The sequence below is a fragment of the Callionymus lyra genome, chromosome 5 (assembly GCF_982586985.1).
Source record: "Callionymus lyra chromosome 5, fCalLyr1.hap1.1, whole genome shotgun sequence".
NCBI lineage: Eukaryota > Metazoa > Chordata > Actinopteri > Syngnathiformes > Callionymidae > Callionymus > Callionymus lyra.
In genome coordinates this window covers 32,392,179-32,407,643 of record NC_141822.1, presented here as the reverse complement: position 1 = coordinate 32,407,643, position 15,465 = coordinate 32,392,179, and the positions used below count along the sequence as shown (strand labels likewise).

The following is a 15,465-nucleotide window of genomic DNA, read 5'->3' as shown; positions in this document are numbered from 1 at the left end:
TTCAGCTCAAAGGAACAAACTTCGGAATAAACAACCAATATCCCCGCGAAATCCAGGCCCGGCGCAAGATCCTGTTCCCAATCAGGAGACAGTATCTGGAGAAACAGAGGAGGGCTACAACCGCTAATATAAAACGATGAACACATAATATACTCACATTTGCTCGCATCTCACTGGCACTTGTATTTTTCTGTTTACTCCCCACACCTATCCCCCTTTGCTCTACAACATGTTTCACTTTATTCATTCTTTTACACTCACACATTCGCACACAGGTCGGGATAATAGCCTCTTAGACATACTGTTCGATGGACATGGTTAGGTTTACAAGCTGGATGTTTGTGGATTTGGAAATCAGGCAAAAGTTTTAAATTTCAAAACCAATTAAAAAAACTGAATACAGACATCTGTCTCCTACAGGAAACCCACTTGGTTGACTCAAGAAATGCAGTATTGCAATTTCCTAACTTCCCACACACCTTTATGGCAAATTTTAATTCCAGACAAAGAGGAACTGCAATCTTAATAAATAATAAAATCAAATTCACACTTAACACTACAATTTCTGATCCAGAAGGCAGATACGTCATTATTCATATCTCCTTAAATAACAAACAAAATCTGACTATAGTGAGTGTATATGGGCCAAACAAGGACGACCAAGACTTCTTTCACACCTTGTTCTCTAATCTAATTGATTTGCCCTGTTCTAATCTTATTATAGGCGGTGACTTTAACACTGTGCTCGATCCAGTCCAGGACAGATCCAGTTCAACTGCAAACACCAAAACCTCAGTATCAACAGCAGTACTAAAACAGTACATGGAGGAGTTTGGACTGGCTGATAGCTGGAGGCTAAACCACCAGGATGAGAAAGGATTTACATACTTCTCACAGGTACATCACACTTCATCCAGAATAGATTTCTTTTTGACCAGTAAATCTCTACTATCAATCACATCAGAAACAAAAATCCATCCCATAATTGTAAGCGACCATGCACCAGTCTCACTTGGTCTTAATATCCAACCTCAACTGAAGTCCAAAGATGGGCCGCTGAACTTAACCAGAACTTCAACCGGTTTGATCTGGGGCCCCCTCCATCTCTGCCCCCCACTCTTCACAAAGCTGTTTTTCCCCTGCTTCAGCCCCCTCCCCCCAACTGTTCTCACCTAGCCACCTTTCTCCCCTCCAACAAGCCCTACTGCCTCAGCTGCCCAACCCCCCACAGCCACCTCTCTCTGTTACATCTGAACAGGTGAGGAGAGAATTAAGGCGACTGAAGATCAGGAAAGCTGCTGGACCAGATGGACTCAGGTCAGGACAGGTCAGTCATCAAGGACTTTGTTGACTGGTGTGAGAGCAACTACCTTTGCTTAAACACCGGTAAGACAAGGGAGATGGTGATTGACTTCAGGAAAAAGTCCCCACCACATCAACCGGTGAGCATCCAGGGCTCGGACATTGAGCTAGTGGCAAGCCCTTGGCCCCTCTGCCTCCCTGCCTGCGCCTGGTGCCTCCCCCTCTTTGCTTCCTCGGTCGTCCTCGCTGGTGCTTGCCCTTGCGCGCCGCCGGGGCCCCCCCGGTGGTGGTCCGCTTTCTCGCTGGTGTTTGGAGTCGGGCTCGGCTCTGGTGGTTATCTCGCCTGCCGGGTCCTGGTCTCCCGCGGGTACCTGCCGCGGCTTGGGCCCCCATGTCTGGATCCTGCTGTGCTAGGTTTGTTTCTTCGTGGCGTTGTACTACAACGTCATCATCAGCTGGAGTCTTTTCTACTTCACTCAGTCCTTCCAGCAGCCGCTGCCATGGCACGAGTGCCCGCTGATCAAGAACAACACCACCGCCTATCCTGTGCCGGAGTGCGAGGAGAGCTCGGCCACCACCTACTACTGGTACCGTCAGGCCCTGGACATCAGCGACAGCGTTTTAGAGAGCGGAGGACTCAACTGGAGGATGACTCTGTGTCTGCTGGCTGCATGGTCTGTGGTGTGTGATCAAGGGGATCCAGTCTTCTGGGAAGGTGATGTACTTCAGCTCACTCTTCCAGTAAGTCGTGCTGTTCTGCTTCCTGGTCCAAGCTCTGCTGCTCAAAGGCTCCGTGGACGGGATTAAACACATGTTCACGCCCAAGCTGGAGATCATGCTGGAGGTGAAGATGTGGCGCGAGGCGGCCACGCAGGTCTTCTTCGCTTTGGGTCTGGGCTTCGGCGGCGTCATCGCCTTCTCCAGCTACAACAAGTGCGACAACAACTGCCACTTCGACGCCGTCCTGGTGGCCTTCATCAACTTCTTCAACTCGGTGCTGGCCACGCTGGTGGTGTTCGCCGTGCTGGGCTTCAAGGCCAACGTCATGACGGACAGATGCATGTGAGAGAAACGTCCTCAAAATCGAGGACCTCTTCGGGTACTCCCTGAACCTGACCGAGGTCACCAGCGAGCAGTACCAGCAGAGGTTGCTGGAGGTCCAGAGGGTGAAGCAGGTGAGCTTCAGCAGTCTGGGCCTGGAGAAGTGCAGCATCGAGGCGGAGCTCAACAAGTCAGTCCAGGGCACTGGTCTGGCCTTCATCGCCTTCACCGAGGCCATGACCCACTTCCCGGCCCCGCCCTTCTGGTCCATCATGTTCTTCTTCATGCTCATCAACCTGGGTCTGGGAAGCATGGTCGGAACCATCGAGGGGATCCTGACGCCGCTGATGGACCACTTCAAAGTCCGGAAGGAGTTCCTGACACTCGGCTGCTGCGTGATGGCCTTCCTCATCGGCCTCTTGTTCGTGCAGCGCTCTGGGAATTATTTCGTCGCCATGTTCGACGACTACTCGGCCACTCTGCCGCTGCTCATCGTGGTTATTCTGGAGAACATCACCGTCGCCTGGGTCTACGGCATTGACAAGTTCTTCGACGACTTGCGGGATATGCTGGGCTACACCCCGAACCGCTTCTACTACTACATGTGGAAGTATGTGACGCCGGTGCTGCTGCTGCTGCTCCTGGTCTCCAGCTTTGTTCAGCTCATCATGAAGCCGCCCAGTTACAACGCCTGGGTCGAGGGCACGGCCTCTGAGGAGTTGAAGGACTTCCCTCCGTGGTCCGTCCTGATCTGCATCTCTCTGGTGGTCCTGGCCATCCTGCCCACCGTCCTGGTCCTGCGCCACTTCAAGTTCCTTCAAAGATGTATACACAATAGAAACCCCACATGTAGCTCCACCAATCCTTTCACATAGCAGCACCGTCTCATTAGCCCTATGTTAACATATTCTGTTGCCTGGCTGTTTTATAATTCATTATTTCCTGAAAGTGGTTTGCTTTTTTTTTTTTTTTTGGCCAATCATGCCATCAACGAAAATAAATATTCAATGATAAGTTAAAGTGTTCATCATTGGAATATTATACATTTTAATTAAGCACAACACATAGCACATCACTGTGTAAACAGTGGGTTACATCCTCCCCCTCCTTAAGGACAAACACAAGTGAACACAACATGGTACAATAAACCAGAACATTTTGGTGTCTACAAAAGATCACCCAAGAGAATAAACAAACTATGAATATATGCATTTACAGACTCTTATCTATCTTAATGACTATACCCCGGTGTAGAATAGTCAACGGCTCAACACTCGGTTCACCTCATAACCCAATCGTCAAACAGGCTTCACCGCTCTATGGGGACGTGACCGCACAACAGGTTCCCGAACACTAGCAGAACCCACAACTGGTTGTTGGTTTGACTCTTCAACCTCAGTGCTTGAGGAGTCACTCAGTGGCACCTGATCTTCCGTCTGATCACCTTAGTCACTTTGTAGAGGACATTCATTACCAGATATAGGCTCTTGCCCAGAACTTGACTCTACCTGGTCAGAGAGTTCACTCTCTGATCCTCTACCACCAGAATGACATCTGTTAGTTGGTAATTTATCATATTGGACAGCTCTATAAGTTCTTGGTGGTTCTTCACACTCACACTGAAGACAGATCAGAGTCTTCTTTTGCTTCGGGTCGATGGTCATTCAGACCCTCTGCTCGCTTACGAGTGTCCTTTCTTAATCTGGGCCTTTCAGAAAGTTCCTCAGTCTTGTCTTCTTCAAGACGCACCAAGTGTCCGATTGGTAGAATGAGGTCCCAGTGTAATGTTTTTGATCCTCCAAAACCATTTTCTGGTTTTACTTTAAAAACAGGGAGGTTCGGCAATTTTGAAATCACCATGTACGGCACAGGATTCCAACGTGGAGCTAACTTGTGCTTTCCCTTTAAACCCAAGATTTTAACGAGCACCCTGTCTCCATCCTCAAGAGAATGAAAGACTACACGTTTATCGTACATTCTTTTGTTTCTTTGGTCGGACTTATTAGCAGCTTCAGTGGCCAGTTGTCTTAGACGGAGCTGAGGTGGAGGCAGTGGAGTCCTACAAGTACCTTGGCCTGTGGTTGGACAATAAATTGGACTGGACAACACACACCAATCACCAGTACAAAAAGCCCCAGAGCAGGATGTATTTCCTAAGGAGACTGCGGTCCTTCAACATCTGCAGAAAACTACTGCGGATGTTTTATCAATCTGTAGTCTCCAGCATCCTCTTTTACACCGTGGTATGCTGGGGGGGCAGCATATCCAAGAGGGACTCATCCAGACTGGACAAACTCATCAGGCGGGCAGGCTCTGTGGTCGGCAATAAACTGGACTCTCTGGTGTCGGTGGCAGAGAAGAGGACACTGGACAAACTGATGGACATCATAGATGACACCAGCCACCCTCTGCACACTGTCATTACCAACCAGAGGAGCCGGTTCACTCAGAGACTGCTGCTCCCCAAGTGTAGGACCAATAGACTGAGAAACTCCTTTGTCTTTCACGCCATCAGGCTGTACAACTCCTCACTTGGGGGGAGGAGGTTGCTTGGGGCTGGAGTCAGAGGGGAAGGAGACACTTCCACCTCTACAGTGGATTAACAACACTTTGACACTTTCATTTGCAATAATGTAAAGTCACTTTGTTTAGTTTATTTTATTTATACTATCGTTATATTCAGTTACTGTTGTTGTTATTTAATACTATCGTCCTCTTCTGTGTGCTGTTTTGGTGTTTCTTCTTTTATTCCTTCTATGCTACTGGAAAACAGAAATTTCCCTGAGAGTGTCATCTCAAAGGTATCAATAAAGTGCAGTCTAAGTCTCTAAGTCTAAGTCTTTAAAAGCATGTTGCAGATCACTTTTGAGTTTCTCTACATAGCTACCGTGACAATAACTAGGTTGGCCATCAGGGGAAGTTCCAAAAGATATATTTACTGGAAGTCTGGCTTCTCTTCCAAACATTAAGGAGTACAGTGAATAGCATGTTGCATCACATTTTGTGCAATTGTACGCGTGTACTAATGGCCAGACATGGCGACTCCACTGCCTCTTTCTCCCCTGAGGTAAAGTGCTTAACATGGACAGCAAGGTTCGGTTAAAACGTTCAGGCTGAGGGTCCCCTTGTGGATGATATGGTGTCATCCTAGACTTCTTTATACCTAGCATTTTCAAAAGTTCTTTAATTAACCGGCTCTCAAAATCTCTGCCTTGGTCAGAATGGATTCTAGCCGGTAACCCGTAATGCACAAAATATTTCTCAGTCAAGACCCTTGCTACAGTGTGCGCCTTATTATTCCTAGTGGGAAACGCTTTTGTATACCGTGTAAAATGGTCTGTGACTACCAAAACATTTGAAAGACCCTGTGAATCTGGTTCTAGTGAAAGAAAAGCAATGCAAACAATTTCCATTGGTCCATTACTTATTATCTGATTTAGATGAGCTTATCTCTGGGAAGGCTTCTTTCGAGTCACACACAGTCCACAAATTTTTACATAATGCTCGACCTCTGCATTTTGGGCCAAAAAAATCGATTCCTGACCAGGTCCGTTGTTCTTTCAATGCCTAGGTGGCCCAGATCATCATGCAAAGAGAAAATCACTTTTTGTCTAAACACAGCAGGCAAGACTAGCTTCAACTCAACTTTCCCGGTATGTCCCTTACTCAACCGATAAAGCAATTCATCCTTGATGGTAAGCTTCCCCAACTCTCTTTTCATAAGAGAAAGTTCAGTACTCGATGCTGTATCAGTTGGCCACCAGTTTTTAACACTTGTTTTATTACTTTGTCCTCTTTCTGCGCTGTTCTAACCTCCTCCAAGGACATTTGACCAAGTGATGCCAACTCTAGCTATGACGGAAAAGCATAGATTTTTGGAACACTTGCAAAAGACACCCCAAGTTGATCCACACACCGATAGTCACCGTCAGTTTTTCTCCGACTTGGTGAGCTTTCTACTAGCAAACGCAACAGGCCTTAACCCTTCAGGATTGGACTGATACAGGACAGCTCCAAGACCCTTCATGCTAGCATCCACGTGGAGTATACAGTATAAGGCTTCTTTGGATCTGCAAAAGCCAGCACAGGTGCGTGAGTCAGGCAGTAGATGATTTTATGGAAAGCATCGGTGCAAGACTGATCCCATCTATCCCCAAATTGCTCAGATTTCTTCCTATAGCACTTGCTAGTATTCTTTTCATTCTTTCTTCCTTTTTGTGTTGGTTCATATCCCTTCGTTAGTTCGTTAGGGTCTAACAATAGCAGAATAGTTCGCTATAAACCGCCTATAATAACCACAAAATCCTAGAAAGGACTGCAAAGACTTCAAGTCGGTAGGTTGCGGCCAGTCAGTGATCGCCTCAATCTTGGCTGAATCAGTTGCAACACCATTAGCAGACACTACATGCCCAAGATAGTTAACCTTCGGTAAGCAAAACTGACATTTGTCTTTAGATATTTTTAGCCCTACCTCACCAAAACGGTCCAGGACTTTGAGCAGTCTCTCTTCATGCTCTTCCAAGGTACTTCCAAAAACAATAACATCGTCTAAATAAACGAGAACCTGAAGCAAATTCATGTCACCGACAGCTTTCTCCATCAGCCGTTGAAAAGTCGCTGGAGCCCCGGTTATGCTTTGCGGCATTCTCTCAAATTGGTAGAATCCAAGGGGACAAATAAATGCGGTTTCTCTTTGTCCTGCTCGGCCATAGGGATTTGATAATATCCACTTCTTAAGTCAATGACCGAAAACCAACTACTTCCAGGCAACCAGTTCAAAGCATCTTCTATACAGGGCGTGGTGTATTGGTCAGGTACACACATCCTGATACTGCCATTTTTCTTTCTCACTATCACTACAGGCGATGCATAAGGGCTGCGAGAATCTTTAGTTATCCCTGCAGACTTAAGCTCATGAAGATGTTTCCTAACGTCTTCTAGATCTACAGGAGCAAGTCTCCGTGAACGCTGTCTAAAAGGTCTAGAATCAGACAGTCGGATTTCATGCTGGACACCTTTGGCTAGTCCCACATCCCAATCACTAACAGGAAAAACATGAGACCTAGAGGACAATTTTCTCTTAAGTTGCTCCTTCCATTCTTTTGAAGTCACCAAAATTTAGTTGACTCACGTCAAACTCTGGGGACTTTACCTGATAAAATAACTGGCTGTACAAGTAAACCAGCAGGAAGGACCTCTGCAGGGGAATCAATGATAACAATTTCTTTCTCCACTGATTGAGTGAGTTGAACTGTACAGGCCACTGTGGAATCATTAGGGTATTTGGACCTGGCCACACAACCCGTCCCACATCAGTATCATCCTCCCTAGTACTTGAGGAACATTCTGTAACATGTTCCATCTTCTAACTGTTCACTGAAATGTGTGAGCTAAATCAATACCATTCTCTTTACATTGTTCAACCAGACGACGGACATTGGTTTTAACAATGATGGGAGTCTGACAAGAAGTTGATGGCTTTGGACATATGAGAGCGAGGACAGGTATCGGTGTGCAGTCTCTGGTATGGTATTCTATTTCCACAATTATATATCCTAAATAAGGGTAGCTAACATCTGATTCACTTAGACCCCAAAGTGCTAAACCGGTAACAGAATTTAAAGAAACATCCGAAATTAAGATTAAGCACAACACAAAGGACATCACTCTGTGTAAACAGTGGGTTACATGTATCAATACTGAAAACAGCGGTAAAAATTTCATAATTCCCGCAAGGTTTGTAGGTTGCGTACGCCCAATCAGCTAGTTCGACCATTTGGCGACACTCAGTGGCCATGTTGAGAAGTGTTTGAGACACTAACTGTCAACCTTAATCATTTATTAAAACTCTCGCGTGTCTGCAATTTACACAAGTGATTACACAAGTTTGTATAAAAGCATGGGCAAAGTTTAACCAAAAAAATAGTGCATAGAAAATGGCTGCATTAGTATTGTTGGAGGACAATGCTAAAAGTTTAATTTTTAGAGAGAGAGAGGACTTGTTGACAAACGACGTCGCATGGCTTCTCAGTCAGCTTCAGATTCCCGAGAGCCATTCTTTTAGAGATGTGATGAACTGCAACCGGCTTTGGAGAGGCGCACAGCAAGGAGCAATTCGTTGCCGGTGCCAGTTCAACTAGTGACCACTCTTGGTTTCCTCCCTTGGAGGGAGCTGGCTGAGTCTCAGTCAAGCCATGCCGGTCGTGTGGGAGCAAATCATCGGTATGTCAGATTACCATACCATCCAGCTGAACAGGCCAACATTAAAGTGCAATTTGCACCGATTTCCTAACGTGATCGAAGCTATCGACTGCACACACATTGCTATAAAAGCGGCATCACATAATGAGTATGTTTATGTGAACTGTAAAAGTTTACACTCAATGTGCAGCTTATGTGATGCACAAATGCGACTTAGCAATATTGTGGCGAGGTGGCTTGGTTCAAAGAATACGTTCTGCGTAACAGTATGGTTGGGAACAGCCTACAAGCTGGTACTGTGCGTGATGGTTGGCTTCTGGGTGAGTTCATATATTTTTAATCGATAAACGCATCACGCATTTTCAAATCATTTAACATTTCATAGTCACTTATGACGTTTAAAGTTAAACTTTTGATTTCTATTTTGCAATAAGTGTGTTTGATTATGTAGGGAATAAAAGTACCCAGTAGCTGCATTTTATTTTCTGATTTTATTTGACTACAGGCGACTGCAGATACCAACTTAACAGCTGGCTGATGACGTTGAGAAGGTGTGCCGCATTGTGATGGCATCCTTCACATTATTGAGCTCGGAACACCAAACCCTTGGACGACCCGCACTCTGCGGCAGGACCGCCATCCTCCACTTTACATCTCCCTTCATGTCCGACCAATTTCTTTTACCTAGGCCGATGTGTGTTGCGGTCAATGCCGTTTTTCGGAGCAAAAAAAAAAAAAAAATCCCACTCAGATCTTTTTCTTTTAGAACTGATCCCAGAGGTCAGACCCAGAGCCATTGGGGACTATCTTCTGCTGGGACTGGCTTTGCACTGAACTGTTTTAATTGAAACTTTACATTAGAAGACGTGCTTAAGGCCTTCCCCACTGAAAAACACGTTTTTTGTTTTTATTGAGATTAATTCTCATTTTCCCCAACGCTATTTTACTGGGGCATCTAGTTTAATCACCGAGTCATTATTCACGAAAGTGTACACCTCCAAGAAACTCCTTGTATAAACAAAGCGACGTGATTACAGCTGGCTTGAGGAGTGAAGCTGATTATTACGTCATAATGGGCTCCGCTCTCCTAACCTCTCGTTCGCAAAGATTTCAGACAGGGGAGAACTTTATAAAGTAACTTCAAAATATGGTCATAAGTAACTTACTGCACCTTGGAGAGGAAGACTTTTGAAACATGCGAGTACGTAAGGAAAGTTGGTTTGTCACACTTGTTGCCGATACCTTGTCACAATCTCAAATAGACGGAACCAAAGTGCAGGTGAGAGTAAGTACGATCAATGTGTGTCATCTGTGTTTGTTTTATCCTTAAAGTAACATGTTACTCTTCGCGTATCTATATAGTTTGTGTAAAGTCTGTGGAAAAGTGTAAATGAAAAAAATAATCTTTGATAATCAGTTTCTAAAATGATGTAAACTAATGATCACACATTTTAATAATTACAGAGGGTCGGACTTCCGCTTGGGTGTGTGATGGAGTAGGGTGTATACACGTGTGCTCCGGTAAACTCATCCAAAAACCAACCTATGCGACACCTGCAGACAGAAGAAAAACGACTCTGGTAACGCACTTTCATTGCCCTCCAACTCAACCAACTCTCCAAGTTTTGAAAATGGCCTCAAACGCGACCAAATCCAAGAAGGACAAGGCTCCCGTTAGCATGGAAGCTATCGCTGCGCTACTGGAAGAGCATCGTAAGCGCAGGCTAGAGACATCGACATGTCGTTTGCCCTAATGGACTCCAAGCTGGACCAGATGCGACAAAAGGTGGATGACCACGATGAAAGAGTCTCCTCCCTAGAACTCACAGCAGAGGACCTGACCCAGCGTGTTAAGGACCTTGAAAACACATTGTCCAGTATAACGGAGGCTAATGCTAAGCTAAAAAGTAAAGTGACCGACCTTGAAAGTCGATGTAGACGCCAGAACGTAAAGATCCTTGGTCTTCCCGAATCCACTGAAAGCGGACGCCCCACGGAATATTTTTCCAACCTGCTCCAGGAGATTTTGGGGTCCGACATCCTGCCGACTCCCCCGGAGATCGACCGGGCTTACCGTGCTACCTTCGCCAAACCCGCACCTGGAGAGCGCCCGCGCTCGGTGTTTATCCGGCTTCATTGCTACCAAACCAAGGATCTGATCATCAGGGAGGTAAGAGAGGGAATCTACACTACCGCGGACACACCATCAGGATCGTGGAGGATTACGCACCCGAGATCCAGGAGATGCGCTCAGAGTACAAGGACGTTATGGCGGAACTTTACCAACGTGGATTTAAACCTTCTCTTCGCTTCCCGGCCCGACTTCGGATTACTCTTCCCAACGGATCATACAAATGGCCGAGTTCGGTGGACGAGGCGAGGAAATACGTTGAAAACTCTCCACAACATCAAAACAATGAATGAATGACATAGCTTTCCTCACCTGTGCGGCTTACAGTGACATCATGGACAGCAGAGACAGAGGAGCGGAGGAACAGCACCTTTCATCCTGGTCGTATCGTTTACTTATAACTTTGTTATTTCTTCCATAGTTATGCCGAGTTATGGTGTAAAGTAAAGTGACCGACTACACTTTTGTTTACTTTATTGAGGACTGAGATCTTTTACACATATATTTTTTCGTCAACAAAATATTAATGTTGAATTTGTGTGGGGTGTTCATTAATATGTCTGCAGGTATTATGTTTCAAATGATTGAAGAATGAGTAGAAGTTGTTATAAGATGATTGTTGTGAAGAGCTTGCTGCCTTTTTTTTGGCAGCTTTCTTTGTGGGTGGGGAGGGGGAGATTACTATCACTGCTTATTCCAATTTCACAAACTTTGCAAACTTGCCTTGCTTTCTACTGCACATTAAAACCAGTTTTCATAGACCATCTCACAAACAATGAATGGTAGTATAAAACTTTTGAGCTGGAATGTAAAGGGTCTAAATCACCCCATAAAAAGGAAAAAGGTCCTCACTCATTTGAATCATCTCAAAACTGGAATCGCCTTTCTACAAGAGACTCATGTCAAAACCTCCGACAGTGAACGTTTCTTTTCCAGATGGGCGGGGCAGTGTTTCCATTCTTCCTTTGGGGCTAAGGCGCGGGGAGTGACGATAGTCATCAGTCCAAACATCTCTTTTGAACCACACAATATCATATCAGACAAATTTGGCAGATATATTATTGCTTATGGTAAACTTTACAACAAATTGGTCTCACTTGTGAACATTTATGCACCTAATGTAGAAGAACCAAAATTCTTTGAGCATTTATTTTCTCTCTTGCCGGACCTCGGGACATACTCGCTCATACTCGGAGGCGACTTTAATACATGGCTTGATCCGACTCTGGACAGATCATCACCTAAAGGTTGAAACGAACATCTTCTCAAGAAAAATCTTACTTAGAAAAGTCTATCTATGACCTTGACCAACAATACTCTAAATTTAAAGATCCCGAAATTTATAAAAAACGAATTGAAGCTATAACCAAATTCGACTTGCTAACAACACATTCAGCTGAAAACCTTTTACTAAAAAATAAAACATTGTTTTACATGCACGGAGATAAATCAGATAAGATACTGGCCAACCAATTAAAGGGACTAAAAGCACAACAAAATATTTCTAGAATCCAAACTGCGACAGGCAAACTAACATCTGACCACACACAGATCAACAAAGAATTTAAAGATTATTATTTCAAATTATACTCCTCAAACATCAAACGGACCATGACAAAATAAAGAACTTTTTAAATTCCCTTTACATGCCAACAATTTCTAGAGAGGGCAAGAAGATACTGGAGGAGCCGATCAAACAATCAGAAATTGAGTTGGCCATTTGCTCACTACAGTCTGCAAAGGCCCAAGGTCCTGATGGCTTCCCAGCCGAGTTTTTTAAGAAGTTCTCGTCAACTCTTAGCCCGCATTTGTGCGTGGTTCTAACTGACTCCTGTCGCCTCGGCCACCTTCCACCATCATTTTCAGAGGCCTGCATCACCCTCATCGGCAAAAAAGATAAAGACCTAACTGATTGTGCCTCGTATAGGCCCATCTCCCTACTCAACACAGACACAAAAATACTGGCAAAAGTCCTGGCACACAGACTAGAAAACATACTCCCTACAATAATATCTACTGACCAGACTGGATTTATTAGAGGCAGAAATTCCTATTTTAACATTCGACGACTGCTTGACATGCTTTACTCAACTCCGGGACAGGCTCCAGAGTGTGTTGTCTCTTTAGATGCCGAAAAGGCCTTTGACCGTGTAGAGTGGAATTACCTATTTGCAGTCTTAGAAAAATTTGGATTTGGTCATAACTTCATCTCAATGATTAAACTGCTTTATAAGCGACCGACAGCCTCCATCCGTACAAACTCACAACAGTCCACGCAGTTTGAACTTAGACGTAGAGGAACTCGTCAGGGGTGCCCTCTGAGTCCTCTGCTATTTGACCTGGCCATAGAACCTCTGGCCACAGCCCTGCGTGACTGTAATGAGGTGTCTGGGATCCGAAGAGAACACAGAACACAAAGTGTCATTATATGCAGACGACCTCCTGCTCTATATCTCAGACCCCATCACCTCTCTGCCTTTGGCTTTGTCCCTTTTAAAAGCATTTGGCAAACTCTCAGGATATAAATTGAATTTACAAAAAAGTGAGCTATTTCTATTAAATAAAAACGACTCTGACTTAATACCCAAGCTGCCTGTCAAGATAGCAGAAAACAATCTCATATTTAGGTATAATGGTTACGCGAAAATTTAAAGAGTTATTCAAAGAAAACTTTTTAACTTTGACAGCGGAAATTAAACAGACCTTGGCTAAGTGGTCCCCACTCTCCCTGACACTTATTGGTAGGGTTAATTCAGTAAAAATGACAGTCTTACCCAAATTCTTATATCTTTTCCAGAATCTTCCAATATTCCTGCCAGCCTCGTTTTTTCAGCATTTTGATTCTCTGATATCATCCTACATATGGAACGGCAAACACGCCCGCCTTAACAAGACTCATCTTCAGAAAGCAAAGACTTTAGGTGGTTTAGTCTGACCTCCTGGACCTTCTACCACAAACAGAGCGAAAAGCCAGCTTGAGTAGAACTAGAGAATATAATGGAGGATTACGCACCCGAGATCCAGGAGATGCGCTCAGAGTACAAGGGCGTAATGGCGGAACTTTACCAACGTGGATTTAAACCTTCTCTTCGCTTCCCGGCCCGACTTCGGATTACTCTTCCCAACGGATCATACAAATGGCCAAGTTCGGTGGACGAGGCGAGGAAATACGTTGAAAACTCTCCACAACATCAAAACAATGAATGAATGACATAGCTTTCCTCACCTGCGCGGCTTACAGTGACGTCAAGGACAGCAGAGACAGAGGAGCGGAGGAACAGCACCTTTCATCCTGGTCGTATCGTTTACTTATAACTTTGTTATTTCTTCCATAGTTATGCCGAGTTATGGTCGCTGCCAAATATCACTGCCAGCCATTTTTGGCTCCGAGTTACCAACAACTTCTCATAAATCAATTTCAAATCCCATAGTTAAACACCTAAAACTTAATAGTTTTTCTCTTCTCAGCCCTATATTCTCAAACCATCTCTTTGAACCTTCCATGCAGGATTCAGCCTTCAAGGAATGGCACGAGAAGGGATTAGTTTACTTTAGAGACATTATTAAAGACAACACTGTTCTCTCTTTTGAACAACTAAGAACAAAATATAATCTTCACAGGTCAAACTTCTTCAGATACTTACAAGCAAGACACTACATCTCATCTAAATTGTCACCTCAAACTGTTAAGGAAAGGAAAATATTAGACGAGATCCTTTCTATGAACCCAACGATGAAGGGATTTATTTCTGAAATATATTCTGGCCTCTCTGAATTGACACAGAAACCTACAGATAAACACAAACGGGATTGGGAAGAAGACCTTGGCATCTCCCTGTCTGACAACAATTGGAAAACAATTTTAGAACTGGTGAATAAATCATCTTTTTGTGCTTGTCTCTTCTCCAATTCAAAGTTGTTCGCAGAGCTCATCTATCAAAAACCAAACTGTCACGAATATATCCGGAGGTCAGTCCACTATGTGACAGAGTCAAGAGTGTGTAGTGTAATAAGTATTGATTGATTTGTGGTGACTTCGGATTAAGATAAAGGATGATATATGATCATATAGATCCTGGAATTTAGCCTGGTCTGGAGCAGGCTAAGTTCCACTGAATAAATCTTCAGGGTAACTGATGTCAAAACATATCCCACTTTCTTCAATCTCGCTTTGAGGTAGGATAGCCCGACCTAATCCCTTATCCTACTTTTGTGCTCAAAACACTCATTAAACAACAAACTAAAGCACTTAGGCACAGGGGCAAAGAGGCAAAAAATGCTAAAACAACAATAATCCGAAGTAAGGAAGGAGGGAAAAACAACAACAAACTAATGCAGGAAAGTCTTTGATCCGGCTCACAGGTCTGGACTCAGGTGGTTGAAGTAGGGATCATGATTGCTCATGAGGTCCAGCTGTGTGCTATTACTGGACTGGGGGAAGATAACAGGAAGTGAGAGAACCAAATAAAAGAGAAAACAATATAAATAACCTTTTATACATTTACACAGTAATGGCACGACAACCGGTTTGAATGAACCACACCAGCTTCTCATTTTCTTCAAAAATCTATACTGTATAACATTAATTCTCTGAAAGAAAATTCATGTTTTGTTTAATACATTTTGTAGTTCTTAAAGTTATGAATGCATTTTGTGGGTTTTTTTGTCGTGTATATACTGAATTTTGAATTCCATTCTTCTAAGAATTCTAAGTTTTTGTCAATTTGTATTTGTTTTTTTTATTAAGCATGCAATGTAAAGACTTAAGCACTCAAAGTAAGATATATGAC

General features: G+C 44.0%; 1 pseudogene; it reads left to right on the top strand.

The window, feature by feature from the left end:
* The first annotated feature begins 822 nt into the window (after positions 1 to 822).
* Positions 823 to 3,218, top strand: LOC148080355 (sodium-dependent neutral amino acid transporter B(0)AT2-like; annotated as a pseudogene).
* The last annotated feature ends 12,247 nt before the right edge of the window (positions 3,219 to 15,465 follow it).